Genomic DNA, 26111 nt, shown 5'->3' with positions numbered 1-26111 from the left:
TTCCCATTGGCTGAGCAACCTGTCGCTAACAGCGAAGAGGCAGGGCTGGACCACCATTGAAAAGGTGGGTCTCTCCACCAGCGCCTAGCAGTAGCGGGTGGGGGAAGGGGCAAGGTCTAATGTTCTTGTTCACAATACAGGCACCAGAGAGGAAAGGGGATATTCCAGCTACTCCTTCCCGCTTCAGACGTAGGGAGCGTTGCGTGAACACCGCCTAACCTGACGGGTTATTGAAGGGGTAATTGTTTCCCTCCCCCCAACTCTTTCAATAGGTGGGAAAGAAAGGTAGTTGTCATACGAGGATAGATCCATCAAGCCCAGCATCCTGTTTCTAACAGTGGTTTGGCGAGATCTCAGAGAGCAAAACAGATTGTATGCTGTTTATCCTAGAAATAAGCAATGGATTACGCCAAGTCCATCTTAATAAGGACTAATGGACTTTTCTTTAGGAAGTTATCAAAACATTTTTTTTAAACCCTGCTAATCTAACTGCTTTTACAACGTTCTCTGGCAACAAATTTTAGAGTTTAAAAGGGAATTGAGGACCTGCCCTAGTGGTTAGAACAGCTAGCTACCTCAACATCCTGAAATTGTGAATTCATTATGACTGGGCAAGTCACTTCTAAGGTTACCACATGGCTCCAGAAAAAGGACAGATTGAGACATCAGGGTTTTACTTCAATTGAAAGCAATGGAAGTAAGGAGAGCAGATTGAGACGTCTGGATTTTGCTTCTGTAAATCTGTCCTCCTTTTTCTGAAGCCATGTGGTAACCCTACTTAACACTTCATTGCCTTAGGTACAAAATAAGTACCTGTTTAAAATATGTAAACTGCTTTGATTGTAATCACAAAGAAAAAGCAGTATATCAAGTCCTATCCCCCTTTACATGCTGAGGCCAAGATGCACAAAGCTCCAGCAATCGTAAAAAAAAAAACAACAAACAGATGAGGAGTAATTTTGTTTTGTGGGGCTGTGTTCAGCACAAATAGTGTGCAAATCATAGAAATGATAAATAGTAGTAGAAGAGCAAATCGTAGGCACAGCTCTTCTGAGCAGGCCCAGTAGTTCCTTCAGTCTGATGTCACTGCTCCTGCCAGTGGCCAATATTCTCCCTCTGTCCAACTGATCACAGTTCCAGAGCTGGCAGGACTCACCGGAGCCATTGATCAGCTGAACGGGCACCAGCTCAGCTGATCAGCAGCTACCCATGAGTACTGGTGGCTCAGCTGATCACAGCTTCTCTTATTGTCTCAACTGATTGCGGCTCTGGAACCATGATCAGCTGGCAGAGGGAGAGCAGTTGGCTCCGCTCTCCCCATGCTGGTTCAGCAGCTCCAGTGAGTCCTGTCAGCTCAGCTGATTGCAGCTCTGGAGCCACAATCAGCTGAGCCATACAGGGAGACATTGGGCATCTCTCCCACTACTGGGGGGGAGAGGGGTGTCAGTTGGCAGCAGGAGAGTTTGGGCATCTCTCCCTCTGTTGTGGGGTTTTTTGGTGGGTTTTTTTTTCATTTATTCTGCGCATGAGCCCATCACTATAACCAGCGATGGGCACATGCAAATTTAACGAGTCTTTGCTACTCTCCACCAACCTCATTTGCATGAGTGTTTTTTGCAGAATAACTCGCTTTTTTAAAATCACTTCTATAAGGGTTATGATAGCAGCCCGTCAGTTTTTTAATGCTTTTTTTTTAATGTTTCCATAGCTTAGATCCCTTGTTAGAAAATGGCTTTCTCCTTGTAAACAGTGTCTTTTTAAAACTGCCCCAACTATAGCGCTGCGTTAGGTGGATCTTTTTCAGAAGTGGACATGCATAAAAAGTACTAAATAAATGTAATGATGCTTTCATGGGATAATTTCAAGCTCAAACTATGCCTATGTTGTTTCTTTTGAAAACTTGTATAAATTATGCATAAATTGCCACACAAGTTAGGCAGCCTGTCTAATATTACTCTCCTTATCCTTTTGCAGGGGTAGCCAGACCTGATTACTCCTAACAAGCCTAAGCTCTTTATTTTCTGCTACTGGAAATTTGGAAAGATCAATTTTCACCTAGCCTCATGCATTAACCACTTTCCCAGTGGTACAGTGAGAGATGCCTACTCAGGTGTGTTTCTGTGGTGTAGCAGTTATATTTGCCTTACTATGTTGAACTTTTTAGCTCAGTGTGCAACAAAGGTTAAAACAGAAAATAGAATGTTAGGGATTATGTAAAAAAGGATAGAGAACAAACCTTTGAATAATATAATGCCAGTGTATAGGTCTTAGTGTAACTGAAACATGAATATTGGGTGCAGTTGTGGTAACATAGTAACATAGTAGATGATGGCAGATAAAGACCCGAATGGTCCATCCAGTCTGCCCAACCTGATTCAATTTAAATTTTTTAATTTTTTCTTCTTAGCTATTTCTGGGCAAGAATCCAAAGCTTTACCCGGTACTGTGCTTGGGTTCCAACTGCCGAAATCTCTGTTAAGACTTACTCCAGCCCATCTACACCCTCCCAGCCATTGAAGCCCTCCTCAGCCCATCCTCCACCGAACGGCCATATACAGACATAGACCATGCAAATCTGCCCAGTACTGGCCTTAGTTCAATATTTGATATTATTTTCTGATTCTAAATCCTCTGTGTTCATCCCGCGCTTCTTTGAACTCAGTCACAGAGCTATGTCAAAAAGGATAAAGTGAAACTAGAACAGATTCAGAAAAGTATGACAAAGGGGATGAAAAACCTACCTTATGAGAGAAGATAAACAGGTTAGGGCTCCAGCCTGGAGAAAATGTGACAGAAGTTTATAAAATATTGAGTGGGGTGGAATGGTTAAATAGGGAACAGTTGTTTAACCTGCCAAACAAAACTAAAACAAGAGGACAAAATTAAACTAAACAACTAGCTGACTGAAAACAAATTGTAGAAGATTTATTTTTTCCTTATAACATAACATAACATAAAATTTTATTTATACTGTATACCGCAATACACCGTGAAGTTCGATGCGGTTAACAGGGGTAAAATAGAGGATCATACAAAAGAGCGGAGGGCACGATGACAAGTAACATAAGAGTGTAAATAACAAAGGATCGTGGCAGGTCAGAGTCAAATACAATACAGGTGAGGGGATAAATGAAGAACTCAAGAAATAAACAGATTGGATCTCGGGACAAATTTAGATATGGTAAGGACGGAATGAGTCCGTACATAGAGCTCTACAAGGAATTTATTGAACAGATATGTTTTTTATTTTTCGCCTGAAAAACATGTATGACGAGGACGATCCAATAATCGGGAGTAGTTATTATTATTATTAGTTCCCGGCTGTAGTGAGCTGCTTGATATGATAGTAGTTTAGTCACGTAGGCTTTTTTAGGTCTTCCTAGCAGGAAGGGGTAGGCAAAGATGGAGTTGGAGCGCAAAAGGCGGGTCAGGGGGGTGAACTCAAACTGTGAAGTTTGTTGCTGAACTACACTTCTCCCTCCATATCCACGGTGGTTAGGGGCAGAGCCAGCCTGTGAATATAAAAAAAAACCGCAAATAATATTTGGGCCAGTTCTGCCCCTAATCCCCGCTCCCCCCAGCTATTTTAAGCCCTGTAAGCACCCCCCTTAAGCCTTACCTGGTGGTCTAGCAGGTTTTCGGGGCAGGAACAATCTTCCCACGCTCCTGTCCCATGCAGATCGCTCACAGGAAATGACTGCTTTGAACTCCCGTCGTCTCTTGAGACTACGATGGGAGCTCAAGGCAGCCATTTCATGTGAGCGATCTGCATGGGGCAGGAGCGTGGAAAGATCACTCCTGCTCCGAAAACCCGGTAGACCACCAGGTAAGGCTTAAGGGTGGGCTTACAAGGCTTAAAAGAGCCCGAAAAAAGAAAAAGAAATTTTTGGTTTAAAATCATGAATAAGTGAATCCGTAGATATGGAAACCGCGAATACGGAGGGGGAAGTGTATATGATTCATGTGACCAATACTGCAGGATTTAAAAAGAGGTTTCAATAAGTTTCTGGAGGAAACGTCCATAAAATTTAGTTCTTGTACAATCCCCCATTATTCCGGGACCAGTGGGTTTATGCATCCTTTGCCACCAGGCACTGTAGGAAGCCTCAGATGATTGAAGTCTTAACTCCTCCCTCTGCCAGCATATCCTGAAAACAGTCTTGTTTTCTAAAAGCCAACCTATAGGAGTTTATATCTTCTGCTCGGGTTTCTTTTGATAGTTTTCAGTATTTTTTTTTCAGTATTTTCTTCGCAGATTTGCCTTCGTGCTGTGGAGGTTCCCTGCGGGGACATCCTTGCAGCGGGAGATTGCAGATTGTTGGAAAATGTTTGCTTCTAGGGGTTCCCTGCATGGCAGGAAGCCCCCGGACAGCCTACAGGACAGATTGGAGCTCTGGGATCGGGAGCTAGCTCACCCCAGGTTCGTCCGCTAGTGGGTGTAATATAGGCTGAGCGGTTCCAAGGAGTACGACTGGGACCGGAGCTGAACTGTGTGCCTCTGCCAGGTGGTTGCGCAATGTATCCAAGGGTGGCAGAAGTCACCGGCCATAGTGGTTGGGCCAGTGTGGCAGTCAGAAGACTTGAACTTCCTTTCCAACTTCCTGAGGCTTTAGATCTCCCTGCATGCTGTTCCAGCATTGCCTGCACTTTCTGCCATTCAGCACAATGGAACAGTGAGTAACAGACTGACAGCCTGTTTTAGCGATTTGGTGGGGGTCTTAAAAAAGGGGTTTTGAATGGTTTCCCTACATGCCCTACCCCTCTCCACCTCTAAAATCCCCAATTCGCCATTTTCTAGGGATTCCTGTTCCTTTTCCGGGCCATTTTATTGCAAAATCGGCATCTGCAGTGGCCATCTTGGATTTTTCCTGATTTGAATAAAACTATATTTTTTATAGCTAGGTGCTTCGCTTTTGCCACAAACCTCACTAATGGCCTCCCCAGGTCAGGATGTAACAAATTTATGCCTCATTTGCAGCAGATGGCTGTCGGATGCGCTGCGGCCCATGAGGGGGGCGAAGTTTGCACAGATGCAGTACTTTCCACGTCAGGGGAGACCTTCCTTGAGCCTTTGGCCCCAATTTCCATGAAAATTGCGTCTGGGGGCTCTTGGGAGAGCGCTGGCAGCGTATAGGAGTATAGCTCTCAGCATTTTTGCCAGTATTCCAGAGGGTCCTCTACCCAGAGATCATTTCAAGGGTCCTGACAATGGTTTGGCAATTCAAGACTGACCCAGACCTCCTGCCCATGCTTTCATGTAGCCTCCCAAAAGTCCCAATGATGCCAGAGCAATAGCCAGACTCATAAAGCTAGGAGGAAGGCTAACGGGCTATTAGGGCACAGACCAGCTCAGACTGCTGTGTGCTGGACATAATCAGAGAATGTTACCAACTTGAATTCAGCTACCCTCTGGTCCACGTTGTGAATTAACTGACAGGACAGCTGGAAAAGGCAAAGTCTGGGTGACATTTGGATTGTCAACTTCCTATAGAGTCATCTGGAGCCTGTTCAGAACTTGGAATACCTGGGAATATGTTTCATCATGGCGGAAGGCAGTGTCTTTCTTCCTGAACCATGCAAACAGAAGCTCATAAAACTTCTTGATGATGCCAGCTCTGACAGCATGGCATTATCTCCAGGTTCTTCTACTTCTCAATACAAGTTTGATTATACCCAAGGAAGGAATCTCTCTCAAAATTGAATTCCAATGTCTTAAAGCCAAGCTGAGTCTCTGGGAGTTTAGGACAGTAACATATGAACCTAAGAAGGAAAAGTCTATAGTCTGCTGTTGAAACAGACATGGGGGAACATAAGAATAGCCTTACTGGGTCAGACTAATGGTCCATCAAGCCCAGTAGCCCCTTCTCATGGTGGCCAATCCAGGTCACTAGTACCTGGCCAAAACCCAAAGAGTAGTAGCATTCCATGCTACCGATTCAGGGCAAGCAGTTGGTTCCCCTTATCTTTCTCGATAACAGACTATGGACTTTTCAACCAGGAAATTGTCCAAACCTTTCTTAAAACCAGCCATGCTATCAGCTGTTACCACAACCTCTGGCAATACGTTCCAGAACTTAACTATTCTGTGAGTGAAAAAATATTTCCTCCTATCGGTTTTAAAAGTATTTCCCTGTAACTTCATCGAATGTCCCCTAGTCTTTGTAATTTTTGACAGAGTGAAAAATCGATCCATTTATAACCATTCTACTCCACTCAAGATTTTGTAGACTTCAATCATATCTCCCCTCAGCTGTCTCTTTTCCAAGCTGAAGAGCCCTAACCTTCTTAGTCTTTCCTCATATGAGAGGAGTTCCATCCCCTTTATCATTTTGGTCGCTCTTTTAACTTTTTCTAGTGCCACTATATCTTTCTTGAGATAAAGAGACCAGAATTGAACGCAATACTCCAGATGAGGTCGCACCATGGAGCGATACAGAGGCATTCTAACCCTCTTAGTCTTGTTAATCGTCCCTTTTTTAATAATTCCTAGCATCCTGTTTGCTTTTTTGGCCACTGTGGGCGGAAGGTTTCATCGTATTGTCTACAATGACACCCAGATCCTTTTCTTGGGCACTAACTCCCAGGGTGGACCCTAACATTTGGTAACTGTGATGTGGGTTATTCTTCCCAATGTGCATCACTTTGTATTTGTCTACATTAAATTTCATCTGCCACTTGAACGCCCGGTCTTCCAATTTCCTAAGGTCTGCCTGCAATTTTTCACAATCTGCATAAGCTTTAACAACTTTGAACAGTTGTGTCATCTGCAAATGTTATCCCCTCACTCGTTGTTCCAATTTCCAGATCATTTATAAATAAATTAAACAATACCGGTCTCAGTACAGATCCCTGCGGCACTCCACTGTTTACTCCCCTCTATTGATAAAAATGATCATTTAACTCTATCCTCTGTTTTCTATCCTATAACCAATTCCTGATCCACAACTGAACTTTGCCACCTATCCCATGACTCTTTAATTTTCACAAGTGCCTCTCATGAGGAACTTTGTCAAAAGCTTTCTGAAATCTAGATACACCACATCAACCGGCTCATCTTTATCCACATGTTTATTCACACTTTCAAAGAAGTCAAGCAAATTGGTGTGGCAAGATCTCCATCGGCTGAACCCATGCTGACTCTGTCTCATTAAATCATATTTGTGTATGTCCCAAAATTTTATTTTTATAAGTGCTTCTACAATTTTCCAAGTACCTTTCTTATTTCTAATCTTAATGTATATTTTCTGTAAACCGCTTAGAACCTAACGGATGTAGCGGTATATAAGAAATAAATTACATTACATTACATTACATTACATTTTGCCCGGCACTGAAGTCAGGCTTACCCGTCTGTAATTTCCCAGATCTCCTCTGGAACCCTTTTTAAAAATCGGCATAACATTGGCCATCCTCCAATTTTGTAGATCACTAACAGCAGATCAGCAATTTCATAAGAACATAAGAATTGCTGCTGCTGGGTCAGACCAGTGGTTTATTGTGCCCAGCAGTCCGCTCACGCGGCAGGCCTCTGGTCAAAGACCAGTGCCCTAATTGAGACTAGCCCTACCTGCGTACGTTCTGGTTCAGCAGGAACTTGTCTAACTTTGTCTTGAATCCCTGGAGGGTGTTTTCCCCTATGACAGACTCTGGAAGAGTGTTCCAGTTTTCTACCACTCTCTGGGTGAAGAAGAACTTCCTTACGTTCGTACGGAATCTATCCCCTTTCAACTTTAGAGAGTGCCCTCTCATTCTCCCTACCTTGGAGAGGGTGAACAACCTGCCCTTATCTACTAAGTCTATTCCCTTCAGTACCCTGAATGTTTCGATCAAGTCCCCTCTCAATCTCTCTGTTCAAGGAGAAGAGGCCCAGTTTCTCTAATCTTTCGCTGTAAGGCAGCTCTTCCAACCCCTTAACCATTTTATTCGCTCTTCTCTGGACCCTTTCGAGTAGTACCATGTCCTTCTTCATGCACGGTGACCAGTGCTGGACACAGTACTCCAGGTGAGGGCGCACCATGGCCCGGTACAGCGGCATGATAACCTTCTACGATCTGTTCGTGATCCCCTTCTTTATCATTCCTAGCATGTTGTTTGCCACTGCCGCCGCACATTGCGTAGACGGCTTCATTGACTTATCGACCAGTACTCCCAAGTCTTTTTCCTGGGAGGTCTCTCCAAGTACCGCTCCAGACATCCTGTATTTATACATGAGATTTTTGTTACCAACATGCATCACTTTACACTTATCCACGTTGAACTTCATCTGCCATGTCGATGCCCATTCCTCGAGCCTGATTATGTCACTTGCAGATCTTGCAATCCCCCTGCATCTTCACTACATTACATTACATTAGGGATTTCTATTCCGCCATTACCTTGCAGTTCAAGGCGGATTACAAAAGAATTATCCAAGATGTATTACAACAAGAACTTACAAAAAAAAAAAATTGGCCTTTTCAAAAAGAGTAAGAAATGGGTAAGGTTATTTGTTTGGGGTAGTTGGCTTTAGTGAGAGGTGGAGTTTGAGACTTGCGATATTATTTCATTTTTCAGAGTTTTCTTGAAGAGTATGGTCTTTATTTCTTTTCTAAAAGTCTTGTAGTCAAGGGATGCCGTCAGTAGATTGGCGATTTGGTTGTCTAGTTTGGCTGCTTGAGTGGCCAGGAGGCCATCATATAGTTTTTTCCGTTTGACCTCCTTAATTAGGGGGTATGAGAATGGGATGTGAGTTTTCCTATGTCTGGTTGCGGTGTTGTGGATAAGGCGGTTATTCAGGTAGTTTGGACTGTCTCCGTATAAAGTCTTAAATAGTAGGCAGTAGAATTTAAATTGTATTCTTGCTGGGATCGGAAGCCAGTGCGATTGGAGATATGCTTCTGTAATGTGATCATGTTTTTTTAATGAGTAGATGAGTCTTAGTGCTGTGTTTTGGATAGTTTGTAGTTGTTTTGTTATGGTTGTAGGGCATGGGAGGTAGAGGATATTACAGTAGTCAAGTAGGCCTAGTATTAAGGACTGAACTATGAGCTGGAATTGAGTTTTCTCAAAGAATTTCCGAACTTGTCTTAAGTTTCTCATGACTAAGAATGACTTTTGTATTTGTATTGATTTGCGGTTGCATGGTGCAGCATCTATCGATAATTATTCCTAGCAGTTTTAGGGAGGTTTGTATGGGGTAGTTGATTGCGTTGATTTCAATGTTGGTTATGGTTGGTATTTTGTTGTTTTCTAGGAGGATGAATTTCGTTTTATCTGGGTTCAATTTTAGTTTGTGATCTTTCATCCAGGTTGCTATTTATTTTAGTGTTTGGTATATTGTGTTCGTTATGGAGAGTTCAGGTTGATCGAAGGGTATGAGAATGGTAATGTCATCGGCATAGCTGTAGGAGGTTATGTCTTGTTTGTCCAGGTGAGAGCTGAGGGAGGCTGTATAGAGATTGAAGAGAGTCGGGGATAGAGGGGATCCTTTGGGAACTCCGCAGGGGTTTGACCAAGGTTCAGATTTTTGTTTGTCTGATTTTACTCTATAGGTTCTTGATTTAAGGAATCCTTCAAACCATGTGTATACTTTATCTGTGATACCTATTGTATCCAGGATTTGTAGTAGAATGTTATGGTCCACCAGGTCAAATGCAGCGGTAAGGTCTACGGTAGTTGTATGAGCATCATTTTTTTCCTGTGCTGAGATGTTGTCTGGCTGTGTCCAAGAGAGATCCTAGTAGTGTTTCCGTGCTGAAGTTGTTTCTGAAGCCGGATTGTGCGGGATGGAGTATGTTATGGTTTTCTAGGTAATTGGAGAGGAATTTGGCAACTAGTCCTTCTATTATTTTGACATAGAGTGGAATAGAGGCAATGGGTCTGTAGTTGGCTGTTTGGTCTATCGGTCCTTTGGGGTCTTTGAGGATCGGGGTGATGATGGTTTCGCTGAGGTTGGTAGGGTAGTGGCCGTTTATTAGCGAGATTTGTATCCAGTTTAGAAGAAGAGCGCGGAATTTTGTGCTGGATGTTTTTAGGAGATAAGGTGGACAGTTGTTGAGGTCACAGGATGCATGGCTGTATTTTTTGTAGTATTTGTTGAATTCAGGTCATTGTATGTTGGGGAATTGAGACCATATTCTATCTGCTGCAGTAGAATCTCTATCTATGGGGAGAATTGTGAATTCGTTAGGATGAGTAGAGGTGTCATTGAGTGTAGCTCTTGCATTGGTAATTTTATTTTGGAAGTGTTCTGCTAATAGAGTGGCTGAGGGGGGGGTAGTATTGTTAGTGGTCAGGTAGGGTTTGGTGTCGGTTAGGGTTTTTATAATTTGGAATATCTTGGGTTTCAGTGCCTATTAGGTTGGTGTAGTGTGCTTTTCTCTTGTCCTTTAATTGTGATTTGTATTGTTTGTTGATTTTTTTCCAGGCGGATTTTGTATGATCCGAGTTCAATTTTCTCCATTTTCTCTCTAGTCGTCTACATTGTCTTTTGAGTTGTAGCAGTTCAGAGTCGAACCATTTATCTGATCTCCTGCTGGGTCTGGATTTGGTTTGCAGTGGGGCTAAATCATCAAGGGTGTTGGAGCAAAGTCTTTCCCAATGTAAGATGAAGTCCTCGGGGTTGTTTTCTAGAATAGTTTCATCTATTTTAGACCAGAATATGGAGGGTTCGATGTGTTTGCATGAGGTGTATATTACTTTATTGAGTTTTGTTATAGTTTTTTTGTTGTTTTTGGTCCAGTTGATGTTGAAAGTGTAGGTGTAGTGGTCTGACCAGATGGATCTGGACCATGTCGACCGGGTCGCCCTTGTCTATCTGCCTGTTTACTCCCTCGAAGAAGTGCAGCAAGTTTGTCAAACAAGATCTGCCTTTGCCGGGTCTCCCCTCGAACCTTTTTTGAAGATCGGCGTAACATTCGCCACCTTCCAGTCCTCCGGAATCTTTCCCGATTTGATCAACAGATTGGCTATTAGTTGAAGCAGTTCAGCTATGGTCCCTTTCAGTTCCTTGATGACCCTCGGATGGATGCCTTTCGAGTCCCGGGGATTTATCGTCTTAAGCCTATCAATCTGCCTGCATACCTCTTCTAGACTGACTGTTAACCCTGTCAGTTTCCCATTTTCACTTCCAGCATATAGTCTGATGGGTTCCGGTATGCTGTATATATCCTCTTCGGTAAATACAGACGCAAAAAATGTGTTCAGTCTATCGGCGATTGCTTTGTCCTCCTTTAACGCTTCCTTTATTCCTTGGTCATCCAACAGTCCCACCGCTTCCTTCGCGGGTCGTTTCCCTTTTAATATACCAAAAGAACGGTTTGAAGTTTTTCACCTCCTTGGCTATTTTTTACTCAGTCTCTTTTGGCCCCTTTTACTGTCTTATGACACCTGCGTTGATGTTGTTTGTGCTTATTCCAGTTTTTGTCCATTTTTTATCTTTTCCATTCCTTAAACGAGGTATTTCTTTTTGTCTCTGATCGCTTCCTTTACCTATACAGTGAGCCATGCCAGTTCCTTATTCTTTTTCCTCTTTGATCCCTTGTTGATACGTGGTATATATAGATTTTGCACCTCAGTGACTGTCTCCTTAAAAAGAGACCAAGCTTGCTCTAGCGTCATATTTCTTTATTTCTTTTAGCACCCTGGGATGTATACCATCTGGTCCAGGTGATTTGTCACTTTTTAACTTGTCAATTTAACTTAATACATCTAATCTAATCTAATCCTTAGGTTTGTATACTGCATCATCTCCACGTTCGTAGAGCTCGACGCGGTTTACAGTAGGAGAAATAGGAAGGAACTACAACAGAGGGTTAGAGGTAGAAGTGTGAAGAAAATTTAGAGGACTTGGGATGCCAAGATATAAGAGTTTCCTTGATTCCTACGTTGGAGGGAGACTTACATTTTTTGAGAAAAGTCAGGTTTTCAGATGTTTGCGGAAAACTTGGAGAGAGCTCAAGTTCCGAAGAGGGGATGTAAGGTTGTTCCAGAGCTCAGTGATTTTGAAGTAGAGGGAGGTCCCTAGCTTTCCTGTGTGGGAAATGCCTTTTAGTGAGGGGAAGGATAGTTTTAATTTGTGGGAGGATCTGGTGGTATTAGGGTTTGAGGAATTCCAAGAAAGAGGGATAAAGGGAGGGAGGATACCATATAGGATTTTGAAAGTTAAACAGGCACATTTATAGTGGACCCTGGCGATTATTGGATGCCAGTGGAGCTTGGCCAGGAGCGGGGAGACATGGTCAAATTTACTTTTAGCTAAGATGAGCTTGGCCGCGGCATTCTGAATCCGTTGGAGTTTGTGGAGGTTTTTCTTAGTTAGGCTTAAGTAGATAGAGTTGCAATAGTCCAATCTGGAGAGGATAATGGATTGGACAAGGAGGGTAAAATGTTTTTGATGGAAGCAGGATCTAACTTTCCTCAGCATGTGAAGGCTGAAAAAGCATTTTTTTTTTTTACCAAGGATTGGAGGTGGTCATTGAAGGACAATGTGGAATCAATGATGATGCCCAAGACCTTGCTCGAGAACTCAAGCTGCAGAGAGGAGCCAGAGGGTAGTGGGATGGAGGTGGGTAGGTGATCTAGTTTTGGACCGAGATTCACCAAGATTTCTTTCAGTTCCTCTGCATCATCACCCTTGAAAACCATTTCCAGTTCAGGTAGATCTCTTTTATCTTCTTCTGTAAAGACTGAAGCAAAGAATTCATTCAGTCTCTCAACTATGGCCTTATCCTCCCTGAGAGCCCCTTTTGCTCCTTGATCATCCAACGTTCCCATAGATTCCCTCACAGTTTTTCTGTTTCTGATGTACCTTAAAAATTGTTAAGTTTTTGCCTCTTTTGCAAGTTTCTCTTCATATCCTTTCTTAGCTTTCTTTATCAATGCTTTGCATCTAACTTGCCAGTGCTTGTGTCTCTTCTTATTTTCTTCATTCAGATCCTTTTTCCATTCTTTAAAGGATTTTTTTTTTTTTTGTTCTAATAGCCTCTTTCACTTCATTTTTTTAACCATGCTGGCTCTTGTTTTCTCTTCTTTTCACCTTTGCTGATATGTGGAATACATCTGGTCTGGGCTTCCATGATGGTAATTTTAAAAAACATCCATGCCTGCTTTATAGTCCTAACCTTTGCAATTGATCCTTTTAGCTTCTTTTTAACCATTTTCCTCTTTGTAACATAGTTGCCCTTTCAAAAATTAAATGCCTCTAGAGTAGATGTCTTTTGCGACATCACTCCCGTATCAGCTTAAATTTGATCACGTTATGATCACTATTTCCCAGCGGACCCTACACAGTTAACTCCTGTACAATGCCTTGCATTACACTAAGGACCAAATCTAAAATAGTTCCCCCTCTTGTCGGTTCTGTACCAGTTGCTCCAAGAAGAGGTCATTTATGACATCTAGGAATTTTACCTCTTTAGCACTCGCCAATGTAACATTTAACCAGTCAATGTTGGGGTAATTGAAATCATATGTAATAACCCTGACAAACAATAGAGCCCTCTAAAGTCTTGTACCAATTTCTACAAATGAGAGGAAAAGATCTCAGTAAACCCAGAGATGCTCCAAATAGGTGATTTAGTCAGTGATAAATGGGTTCATCGATCAAAAACATCTCACTAATTGGCATGTATACCGAATTTCTTAATTTTCATAATTTTTCTTTGCTTTGTACTATTTGCTTTATGTTGTTAGTAAAATGTTTCAAAAATGCATGCCAAAACCCGAGGGAATGGTACAGTTTAGGGCAGGTGTGTCAAACTCAATCACATAAGGGGACGAAATCTAAAACACAGGCTATCGCAGTTTCGAAAAAGGAGGGGGGGGGGGGTAATCTTTTTTTAAAATTTATTATTTATTGAATTTTTTTATATTACACAAGTATGACAATCATCACTTGATACCGATCAGAGATGAAGAAATTTAACATTAACAAAAGGAAAACAAAATATAAACAAGTAATATTTTCTCTTATTTAGCCCACAATAAATGAAATCAAGAAAGGAAATAAGCTTCAAATCAACTTTTAAATTATATTAGAGTAACTACATTAAATATCCTATCCCAAAGCCGGATGGAAGGTTATACCTCATTAGTCATGGTTACCAAACCTTCTTTGCTGTTTGGGTTCAGAAAATAAAAAATTCTTATTTTGAAATGATACATAGCATTTTGCGGGAAATTTAACAAGAAATGTAGCCCCCAGCGTGAGAACTCTTGGTTTTAAAGCCAAGAATTCTTTCCTACATCTCTTGGTTATTTGAGTTAAATCAGGAAAAAGTCGCACATCAGAGCCCAAAAACTTGTCATTAATATGACGGAAATACAGATGTAAAATTAATTCCTTGTCGCTCTCCAAGGCTAATGAAAGCAACAAAGTGGTTCTATCAGTAATGACCTCAAGGGAACTTTCTAAATAAGTTGACAAGTAGACTCCCCTTGTGGTCTTTTAATGTTCAGGTAATAAGATCTCACAATTGGAAGTAAGTTTTCCATTGGAATGGCTAAGGTCTCCTGAAAGTATTTTCTTGCCATCTCTACTGGTGAGATAATAGGACATTTTGGAAAGTTCAGAAGTCTTAAATTACTTTTTCCGTAGTTGGTTCTCAAAATTCTCCATTTTATATTAAATAATGGAGCTTTCTTTAACCCTTTCCAATTCCACTCTTTTCATTTGTCCTATCTCCTCTTCTTGCTTCTCCAGTTTTTCCTTTAAATTAGTTAATGTTGCCCCTTGTTGCTCAGTCTTAGAAAAGACAGTGCCATAGTCCATTTTCAAAGTAGAAAGGCTCAGTTTCAAGTTGGAGTCCATGACTGATATGGCCTGCCAGAGCGCTTCCATATCAATCTTTTCAGGCTTTTTCAACTCCCCAAAAGACTTTAGAGGGATCTATTGTTTGTCAGGGTTATTACATATACCTTTTTGATCTCTTCATCCATTTTTTGATAGTAATTGAACTCATACACATACAAATCCTCCTGCTCCAGACTAAATAAAGGGTTGAAATATTCCTATCAGTCACCTAACATTCAACAAATAGGTAAATAGGCAAAACACAGCCTGGCAAACATAAAGAAGTGGAGAAAAACCCTCAGTTCAGCTTCATATGGTCAAAAAAACTCCAATCCTTTATAATCTTGTCTTTTATCCTACAAGGGGAGTTTAAACAAATTCAAGTATTGAAAGACAGAAATAGAAATCTTGGTGACTTGAAAAGTAAGAAAATTGCTTCTTTCATGACACACAGTTCACTTTTGTAACCATAATACACAAAAGTTTCTTTGCTGGGTAATCTATCGCCAAAGCGCAGTCAGTCTGATACCCCAGTCCTCTGGAAACAGGCATCCACCGTAGGCCCGACAGGGAAATCCACATTTCGCAATTTGCTGCATCAGGGGCACTGTAAAATTCCACATGATTTATGTTCACCCATTATACTGTTGCCCAATTTTCCAGCTTTCCTAATCTCTGAAAACATTTCTTCATTTGTCTGCTCATTTTGTCCCGGGGACAGTAGTATAACCCTACCTTTATATCCCTTCCCTTCACACATGGAATTTCTATCCATATGGATTCCACACTGCTATCTATGTCATGCAGAATGTTTATTTGATTTGATTCAATTCCCTCTTTAACATATAGTGCAACCCCTCCTCTAATTTGATCTGCTCTATCCTTGCGATACAATTTGTAACCAGGTAAATACAGTGTCCTATTGATTTGTCCTCCTTCCACCAGGTCTCTTAGATGCCTATTATATCTACCTCATCATTCGGCGCTATATACTCTAATTTTCATATTTTATTTTTTTAGGCTTCTAACATTTGTATGCAGACACTTCAAACTGTGTTTTTTCCTTGTAAATTATAGGCTGCTGAGAAGACAGGGAGAATCTGAGCCTTTTACTCTGCCTTCCTCTTAAACCCTCCTGGCTTTCTTAACATCAGAAATCCTCTGAAAGGAAACAAATGCTTTTCTCCGATTCCTAATTTTCCAAGATCTCTTGAAAAATAAGATATCTCTAATAAAATTTAGGAAACATTTATTTCATTTTCTATTCCGTCCTCTCCCAAAGAGCTTAGAACGGGTTACAGGCTAACATACATAATATACAGTTTACAGCAGTGGTCTCAAACACGTGGCCCGGGGGCCACATGCAGCCCGCCAGGTACTATTTTGAGGCCCTCGGTATGTTTATCATAATCACAAAAGTAAAATAAAACAATTTCTTGATCATATGTCTCTTTAGCTATAAATTACAATATTATTATTAAAACTTAGCCAAAAGGAAAGATTTATAAACTATTGAGTTTTACCACATGCAAAATTGTCATGCAAAATTGACATTAACTGTTTTTTTCTGAGGCCCTCCAAGTACCTACAAATCCAAAATGTGGCCCTACAAAGAGTTTGAGTTTGAGACCACTGGTTTACAGGTTACAATTTGCCATAGTTATAGTACAAGCTATTTCCAGTACAAGTTTTTATCCTAACTTGACACATATTAGGGATCTAATACCAATATACATAATATACATTTTACAGGCTGCAACTTGCCATAGTTACAGTACAAAGTTTTTCAATACAAGTTTTTGTCCTAATTTGACACAAACTAGGGATCTATAACCAATATTATTGTACAGTACTAGTTTGTAAATGGCATTGAATAGCAGTGCAAAATAATGTTTAAAGCGTGTAAAAATGGTTATAAATGCTATGGAATGTCTGCAAAATTTTGTCCCCTTAGGCCCAGATTCTATATATCTCACCTAGAAAAAAAAATTGGTGCCAACTAGTGATTCTATAAAAGTCAGGCACTGTATGGAATTGTGCATAGGGCTACCTAAGCAGCCTTAGGCATTCTAACGTTTAGGTGCACTGTACTTATGCCAGGGGTTTCTTGGCTAAAATGCCTGCGCCTAAGTTAGGTGAACAACAGCGCCTAACTTGAAAACACGCCCACAATCTACCCCTAACAATGCCTACTTTTAACTATGTGCTTTGGGCTAGGCACCTTTATAGAATCACGGGGGGGGGAGGGGGGTGGGTTAGTTAGGCGCTGTTCAATTAAGTACAATTATTGGCACCAATTAAGCCTATCAATTAAATTAGTCGCCTACATCGGCTAAGCATGCCAATGTAGGTAGAGAGTTGCGCCTGGACAGAAATCCCACCCATCCCCGCCCGTCCCCGCCAGGATCCTCTCCGTCCCCACCCATCCCTGTCAGGATCCTCTCCGTCCCCACAAGGAATTACCTCCATCCCTGCCCGTCCCCATAAAAAGCAGCAATTACTTCTGACAGGATCATCAATTCCACAGTTTCTTTTGTGTTTGCGCTGCTGTTTTCCTTGAAGAATCTCTTTGGTGGAACCCTTTTTTTGTTTTCTGTTCAGGTAATTAACTTATAAACCCCCTCTTTTACTAAGGCTGACGTGTCCATTATATTATATGGACGAACCCTGCTTCCAAAGCCTTTCATCCCCATGGGAGTCCCATGGGCTAGAGGGGGGTCCCCGTGGGAGTCCCATGGGCCAGAGGGGGGTCCCCTTGGGAGTCCCATGGGTTAGGGGGGATTCCCGCGATCCCCATTCCCGTACAGACCTCTAAATGTAGGTACCTAACTTTGTTTATTCATTTATTCATTCATTCATTCAATTTTCTATACCAGTTAATCGCAAAACTGTGCCATCAGGGATTGAAGGTCACATGAGTCTCACTTCCTGTGTCGGTGGCGGTGCCTCTCCTCCTCTCTACCCCCACATGAATCTTGCCTCATTTTCCCTAAGCTCGGAGCCATGTCTGGAGGACCTCTGAGCATGCGCAGACATCTATATGATGATATGCATGCAAATATATAAGTAAATAATAAGGGCTTCTTCAATATATAGCCATCCTACCCAGACACAAATATTGTATAGAACTAAAAGCGTGTAGCCTGGATGTTCCAAATATAATATTTGAAAAGTCTTAAAGTACCTGTCACAGGCTAACTCAAGCGTTTCTAACCTAAATTACATATGTTTCTTTGAAATTTTTTGTGTATATGTAACTTTTCTAAACAACCAATTTGAATGAAGGACAGGCGTATCATAACCAAGAGTAATCAGATCATAGGACCTCCATATTATTTCAGGTCCGCATCCTGACTCCAGATTTTAATCACCTATGCCTGTCCCACCTTACCTGCCTCACCTATTCTATATGGACCTTTGTGAAAGTGCATATGCAAATGTGTGCCTTTTAAAATATGCAATTCAAAGAATATACTCAAAAGCAAAAATAATCCAAAAACCATTGAAAGATAATCAAAAAAGTGATCAACAAATAAATTAAAACAGAAGAAAAGCAACACTTATCTTCGATGGTATGATCCATAAACCAGCAACATCATCGTGTCAGCATTCATGCATGCTCTGAGGCCCTCCAGACATGGCCCCGAGCTCAGGGAAAATGAGACGAGGTTCATGTGGGGCGGTGGAGTGGAACAGGGCTGGGGGAAGGGTTGTGAGTGTCCCACAGAAAAACATTTGCTCCGTTAGTGTTCTGGAGCAAAAAAAAAAGCTTGCAGGACACTGTTCTATACTATTCTCCCAGGGGAGTTCAAAACGGTGAATATGGTGTATAGTGGGACAAGGATGGCAAACAGTATGACAGAGTGTGGTAGAACATTGGAAAAGACCCGCGAAGGGGAAATGACCCGCGAAAGGGGAAACGATCCAGCAGCGGCAATTCTTATGTTCTTATAAAACATTGCATGGTCAGACATAGGATGAAGCTCAACCTATGGCAGACTTTATAGAATTTGGGGGTTAGTGTTTTTTTAATTTATAGCATATCTTTGACCTGGAATTATAGTGTGATTATCAAATGTTGTCTTTGTTCCTGAAAAGAGCTTCCTGTCTGGACAGCTATCCTAACCATGTGCTGACTGTTAACACATAACATTATACCAGTGATCTGTTAATATCATACATTCTCAGCTCTCTCACCCCCTTATGCTCTCTGTTCTGCCTTTTATCTATGTTATTTCAGCCTTTTCCTGTCTTCCCTGTCCTTTTTGGGAATTCTGAGTCATTTCCTTAAGTAAATGGCAAACTCTGCTGAATTCAGTCAGTTCTGATCCTGCAGAGAGGCTAGAAAAAAAGGATTTTAATATTTTTTTAAATCTTTTTCTTTTTACAGATGGGGGAAGTACTTAAACAGTCACATTCATAGAGGACAATGTTCAGAAAGTTTACTCTTGTAAATGACTGTTTACATCTGTAAATAGTGGTGAAATTGTTTTCTGAATGGGAGTCCCCTTCAAAAGACATTTCAGGAAGATTTTTCAAAGAGTTTTTGAATAGAATGACGTGACTAGATCTGTTCATCTGGACACTATTTTTACCATCTTATCACTAGGTTTCCTTATTCTCTTTCTTCCCTTTGAAGCATCATTTCTCATCTTCCAGGTGAATTTTCATTTCAGTTTTGCAGCTTAGCAAAAAAAAAAAAAAAAAAAAGGAGGATCTTTGCTAGAACAAGAGTTTGAAATGGGTTTTGCTTTTGAATAAAGCACATGCGTTGTGGGTTACCAATGCATAATTCACCAGCCTCCTGATTTATTCATGTATGAAGAGCACAATAGTTTCTGCCTGCTCTGTAGTCCTCACAATACACACCTCAGTGATCTCTAGAGAGTAGGTAGTGAGCAGCTTCACCTGCAAAAGAGATGTACATTTCTTTCTTGTTTTTTTTAACTTAACACTCGGCAGCAGCTCAGCAAGAGATGCATCTTTGGGAATGAGGGTGGGTCTGAGCTTGGGAAACAATGCAGCAGTTATAGGAGCGGTCTTCTCTTTTTCACTATTATTCATTCATTTGCCAGCCTTTTGTCTAAGATCTAACCTCGGGGTCGGAGCTTTTAGCTGAGTATGGCCCCTTCTCGGCCTTCTGGGTGAGCTTGAGAATTTCTGCAGTATGGAGGGGGAGTTGGCAATGCCTCTTTGGGGGACAGGATAATGCAAGTCCCCTGCTAAACAAATATAATTGGTCAAGGCAATGGGCCCATGCCACTGTGGCCCTTAGCATATGATTAGAAGAGGACCACCGATGAATTCAGCAGTGGGCAAGACACATGAGGAGGACAAAGCGAAATTCAGGGGAAGGGGAAAGGGCGGTGCTTTCTTCTCCACATAAGTCATGCAGAAAAGTGTCACCTTTTTCTCTGCTTCGGTGGTATCTTCTCATAAACACCACTTAGCATGAGTGGTAGCACCTATCAGAGTTACAGATAAATCCAGTTTATAGAGTTCTGAATTCTGCCAACTCATGGGCCCCTTGAAGAGCACAGGATTGCTAGGGGACAGAGGAGGCACCCCTTTCAGGAAATGTGATGCTGCCCTCAGTTCAAGAGAAAGACGTTACAAAAGACAGCAGGGAAAAGTCTGCCGATGGGAAGCTGTGACGCGCGTGAAGAGACTGAACTTCCTCCCTGCCGATCCCTGCTCTCCACTCCCTTCCCTTCTGCTGGGCCTCCGCAGGGCGGTCTGGTTTAATTCCAGCTCTGCAGCATAGCTTGCATTCCACAGTCAAGAATGAACATTTATGCAAACAAACCCCGCGCAGAGCCCATCTCAAGGAGAGGAGAAACAGTTCCTTCCTGGAGTACAGATGAGATTGAAACGCTTCAGCCTCAGCTGCGTTTCACTGAATCTGCTCAGAAAGTGTTTGCAATTTCTCTGCCATGATGACTGGCTCTACGTAAAGGAGCCAAAATCTGTAGCAGCATTATTAATTGGATTGAGACCGAGACCCAGATTCCTTCTGATTAATTTGTGATTTTTCCGATTTTGAAAATGCAAGGCCGGGAGTGGGGAAAACGAGTATCCCGCGGATCTAAAGCGCACGGTCTTAAAAAGAAAGCAGCCATGACTGGGGTCCGCGGGGATCTATGTTTTAACTCCCGCGGACATTATTTACTCCACAGATCCCTCTCAAGGGTCCGCAAGATCCTGGTTTTACCCTTTCTCCCAAAATTGCATACCTCCAACTTGCACTAGTAGGTGGTGCTTGTTTAGAGCACTGGTTTTCTATTTAACCAATGACTGCATTAAGAAAAATAAAAAAAGTTTAAAGCTTCCTTTATTGTTGCTTCAATATTTAATAAAGTCACCTCCCAGCTGAAAGAACAAGGTCTTGTAGCTATGGATTAAAGCTTCGTTCCCTAAATACTCTGGGAAGCGAGGAACCCTGTTCCAGTGAGCTGCCCAGTTGTTATTTCATATGTGCCATTTACCGGGTGGGAGGGGGAAGCGCATGCCAGAGCCCATGTCCACTGGTGCTACAGTAGTCCCCACTCAGCATGTCTGAGAGCAGCCCTTCCCCTGGCACATAGCACCCATGAGACACTGCCAAGCGCTTGGCACACCTTTCCAAACAAAGAGACCGGCAAGCCGCATGCAAACGGATCCTGCCAAATAAGAGACATGTATGCTTGCATGAAGGGGTTAAAACTCCAATCCGTCATCCCTTTCGATTCATCCATCCGGGGCTCTGGACTTTTGGTGGCAGAGCGGGTGGAGGTAGGTACTGGATAGTCTGCGTTTAAGCTTTCGGATCCATTATAAACCACACCTAAAGTTGTGGTGCATCATGTGTATACCAGGAATTCTTTTTCAGCCTTATTTCCCTTGCCTCCTTCTCCTAATCATTTATTTAGCATTGCTAGACGTACCCAGCGCTGTACTTGAAAACATTCAAGAGACAGTCCCTGCCCAGTACATCTTACAATCTAATCAAACAAACAGGAAAGTAGGGGGGGGGGGGCGGAGTTAGGGAATTTCTCAGGCATGGGTACTATACAAGCAAGGGGGGGGGGGTTAGGAGTTAAAAACAGCCTTGAAAATTGGACTTTTGTCTGAATTTGAATACTGCCAGGGAAGGAGCTTCTCCAGTAAGGATCTGTGGTTGGAACAGTAAGACTCAGAATCTGATCCTGTACAAACTGCAAAGATATGCCTAACCTTTTAAATAGCTATCAATAATTATCAGAGCCTGGAGCCATTGAAAATGATGCAGACACCACTTTGAAAGGGAAACAAATTAGTAAGATATTCCCCATGTAAACTTCACAGAATAAACATACCTTTTCTGGCTTCTACATTTTAAAATTGTAGGCTTGGACACATAGCTGAGAAAGCAAGATATCAATCAGAGAATATCCAGTGACCCTCATCTACAGGTTTGATGGCTGCAGTTTCTGTTAACACCTGTGGACCTCACGGATTCTGTTCATCCCATGGATCATCGTCGTATCCCTCTCCTGTGGACCCCATGTATCCAGCAGATCGGTAGCTGTGTCCACAGGAGGGGGGGTAAGATGAGGATCTGCGAGGTCTGCGGGAATTTAAAGGAGGATCTGGGTAGTGAGTTAGGTCCTTGGGAGTTAAAGCAAAGATCCCCACAGACCCCACATATGTTTTAGATCCATGGGATTCTTTTATTACTGAGTCCCCTCAAGGCCTAAAATATGCAAAGGAACCTTTATGTGTATCTTTCCAGGAGATCTTCACAAGTTGGTTGAGGGAGGACGGCTTTTATGAAGAAGGGAGACTAAGGCTACTGCAGACATGTAAGAGATGGTTCCTGCTCTGAGGCACTTTACAGTCCAGTCAATAAAACATGCATAACAAACAACAGTTTACGGAAATGTACTTATGATAGAAAAGGTTTGAAAGCAGCTTCAGAAATGTGAGATTTCAGACTGGGAGGATGAAGTTTAAGGCCTTGCATACATTGGTCCACATTGCAAAGAAATAACTCAGCGATACTCAAAGCAAATGTATTTCCATCTTATGTGCAGTTAAATTGGGCTATTACAACAGGAAGTGGAGGGAGGAACATGTCTGATACACAAAGGTTTTGCTGTAAGTGTGGCTCTTATCCGCATGGCCAGATGAAGATGGCATTTTTTTTTTCACCGCCTAAATAAGCCTCACAAATTTTTGCTAGACTCATATTTTTGCTAGAATTTTTGCTAGACTCATATTTAGGCACAAAAAATGAGCGCTTTTACTTTCAGTTTTACTCTGATATGAGCGCACGCTTGCTCCTTCTCATCTGTCTTCAAAACTTGCAAGAGCCTCCTTCCACATGTTAAGAAAAAAACATCAGTTCAATATGGGTAGAGATGGTCATCCAGTAGAGTGCGCTTGAACATGTGTGTCTCACTGCGTAGTTTCGGAATTCGAGTTATATTTTACTTACAGATACAGTTCTCATTTTAAGCTTCCTTGCCAGTCACTTACGCAGTGAGACATAGATGTTTAAATACTTTTGCGCCATCTACTGGATGACCATCTCTACCCCTGAGGCAGGCTTCCTCTTTGAAGCCGAAACATGGACCATTTAAATTACAATAGCACTGTATCCAATAAAAACTTCATTATATCCCAGGCTGATGTGTACAGTTTCTCTCCCACTTTAAAATATAACTGCAATAATGTGAAACCCTTTTTCTGCGAGTTCAGGTTGGCTAGCACATTTTAAAAAGTGATATGTGCTAAAAAGGTAAGCCTTTCCAGGGAGGCAGGATCAGCTGACAACGAAGCTGCTGTGGAATTTAAAGTGTACTTTCTAAGTGTAATTGAAGAAAAGGGGTAAGTGCTAGAGGAGGCATTTGTTGTGAATGAGACTGGCTTGTTTTACAAGCAGACTAGGAAACTGACATGAAAATGGCAGCAAAAGTCCCAGAATTCAAGGCATTATAAGCTTACACCACCCTGCTAAAATGCTCCATGGTGCAACCTCATCTGAAGCACTGTGTTCAATTCTGGTCTCCTTATATAAGGAAAGATATATCGGCCCTAGAAAAGGTTCAAAGAAGAGCGTATGAGGAAAGACTAAAAAGGTTAGGGCTCTTGAGCTTGGAAAAGAGACGGCTGAGGGGAGATATGATTGAAGTCTACAAAATCCTGAGTGGCGTAGAACGGGTACAGGTGGATCGATTTTTCACTCCGTCAAAAATTACAAAGACTAGGGGACACTCGATGAAGTTACAGGGAAATACTTTTAAAACCAACAGGAGGAAATATTTTTTCACTCAGAGAATAGTTAAGCTCTGGAAGGTATTGCCAGAGGTTGTGGTAAGAGTGGATAGCGTAGCTGGTTTTAAGAAAGGTTTGGACAATTTCCTGGAGGAAAACTCCATAGTCAGTTATTGAGAAAGACATGGGGAAGCCACTGCTTGCCCTGTGTTGGTAGCATGGAATATTGCTATACCTTGGGTTTTGGCCAGGTACTAGTGACCTGGATTGGCCACTGTGAGAATGGGCTTGTTGGACCATTGGTCTGGCCAGTAAGACTATTATGTTCTTATGTTAAGCATCTACCTTTTACCTCAGTATCCTTTTTTTTTAAAGAGATTTTGAGGCTATCTCCATACGCGGCATCCAGATATGGCTACCTGCACTCCCCAAAGTATGTGAGGAAAGTCAACAGCCGATCGTGCTCGCAGTGGGAAACTAGGGAGGTCGTTTTAACCCAGGAAGAGGAGGAGCTGAGCGATCAGCATCATAGCGTCACGTGACCCCCCCTTTTTATTTAAATAGCCTCTAAAAACTATTCGTTGTTTTAGTAATAAACATTTGCCAGAGTTTTTGCTAAAGTTTCCTTTGTAATATATTTTAAATGAAAATAAAATCCAATTAAAAAACCCAACATGTTGATGTATATATATCATGATACCAAAAAAAAAAAACCAAAACAAAACCTCACCCTGTCCTCTCTCTCTACTTTTCTTACCTTCCTCCACCCCCTCTGGTGTTTTATTTCCATAAAGTCCCTATTGTGAATTGATATGGGATACTGGGTAACCAGCACCTGCCAGGTGTGCAATGCTAGGCTCATGCATAATTGGTGACAGTATGCTAGTACTCATCTGTCAGATCGTAGTATCATTCACTGAAATGCTAACTTGTCATCTCTGCTCAAAGGTCACTGCGTCTCCTTTCAGTAGCATGCAACAAAAATACCAAACTCAGTACTGCAAGATATATATCTATAGACAATTTCATCCTTTTTCTTTCTGTCTCCCCTCATAGGGCTGAATCATCCATTTTGTAACCAGAAAGATGCTGATGTGAATAATGCTATTTGTTAGTGATAGTTGGAGTAGAAGCTGAACATGGCAGAAATGAGCAGTTTACCAGCAACATCATCCCTGCTTTGCTCCAAGCCTTGGGATACATTAATGAGCATCATTATTCCTTATTGGACATATAAAAATTCAGCCCTATTAAAGGTAAATGTTAATCCAAGATATGTTGCAACCAGCGCAATGACTTTCTGTTGTGCAGGGGTTAAATTGTGGAACTCACTTGTGAGTCAATTAAGGAAATGTGGTGAAAAAGGCAAATTTAGGAAACTTCTTAAAACGCAATTGATTGTGGATGCCTTTTTCTAGATATTGATTTATCACAACTGCTGACTTTTGAGAACTTTTTCATTATCATTTGTAAAAGCATCTTTTGGCTTTTATCTTCCTATTTTCTGAGGATTGTTTGTTCATGTTCGCCTGTTTTTATTTTGTTTTATAAATTTATGTATGTAACACTATGTAAACCATTTAGGCCTTAAACATTATAGAATTTTTTTTAAATAAAAGAAATGTAATATGCTGCTTTGATGGCCTCGGTTTCTTGTAGAAAGAAGCCAGGAAACCACGCTGGATATGCTTGGATGTGAGGTCAGACCAATCTCAGGGCAAAACACCTAAATCATCCAGACACATTTCTATCTCCACAGTGTCAACCATGGAGTCTTTTAAACACATTCTCACCCCAGTTCCAAAGTATTTGATGAGAACAGCCTAGACCTTGAGCTAGACCTTAAGCTTGACTTAAACTTTGCAGCATGTCCTTTTGTCCTCTCCTTCCCCACCACCTTTTTATTTCATAGCAATGTAACCCTCCCCTCTCCCTCCCCCCCCTTTTTATCTGATATTAGTTGTTTATGAGATTTGTCTAACTTTTATTTTTGGCCTCTTTTACAAAGCCGCGCACCCTGAAGCCCTTTAAATCTCTATGGGCTTCGGGGCCGTTAGCACAGCGCAGCCGCTAGCGCAGCTTTGTAAAAGAGGCTGTTGTGTTTGTA

General features: G+C 41.7%; 1 long non-coding RNA gene across 1 annotated transcript; it reads left to right on the top strand.

Annotated features, from left to right (window-relative positions):
- The first annotated feature begins 101 nt into the window (after nucleotides 1–101).
- LOC117365557 lies at nucleotides 102–26111 on the top strand. Its single transcript, XR_004540416.1, has 3 exons — nucleotides 102–238; nucleotides 1975–2110; nucleotides 25061–26111. It is a non-coding gene; the product is annotated as an uncharacterized LOC117365557 (long non-coding RNA).

The sequence above is a fragment of the Geotrypetes seraphini genome, chromosome 8 (assembly GCF_902459505.1).
Source record: "Geotrypetes seraphini chromosome 8, aGeoSer1.1, whole genome shotgun sequence".
Lineage (NCBI taxonomy): Eukaryota > Metazoa > Chordata > Amphibia > Gymnophiona > Dermophiidae > Geotrypetes > Geotrypetes seraphini.
The sequence above is the reverse complement of the archived record's forward strand: the minus strand, read 5'-3'. Positions and strand labels throughout refer to the sequence as shown.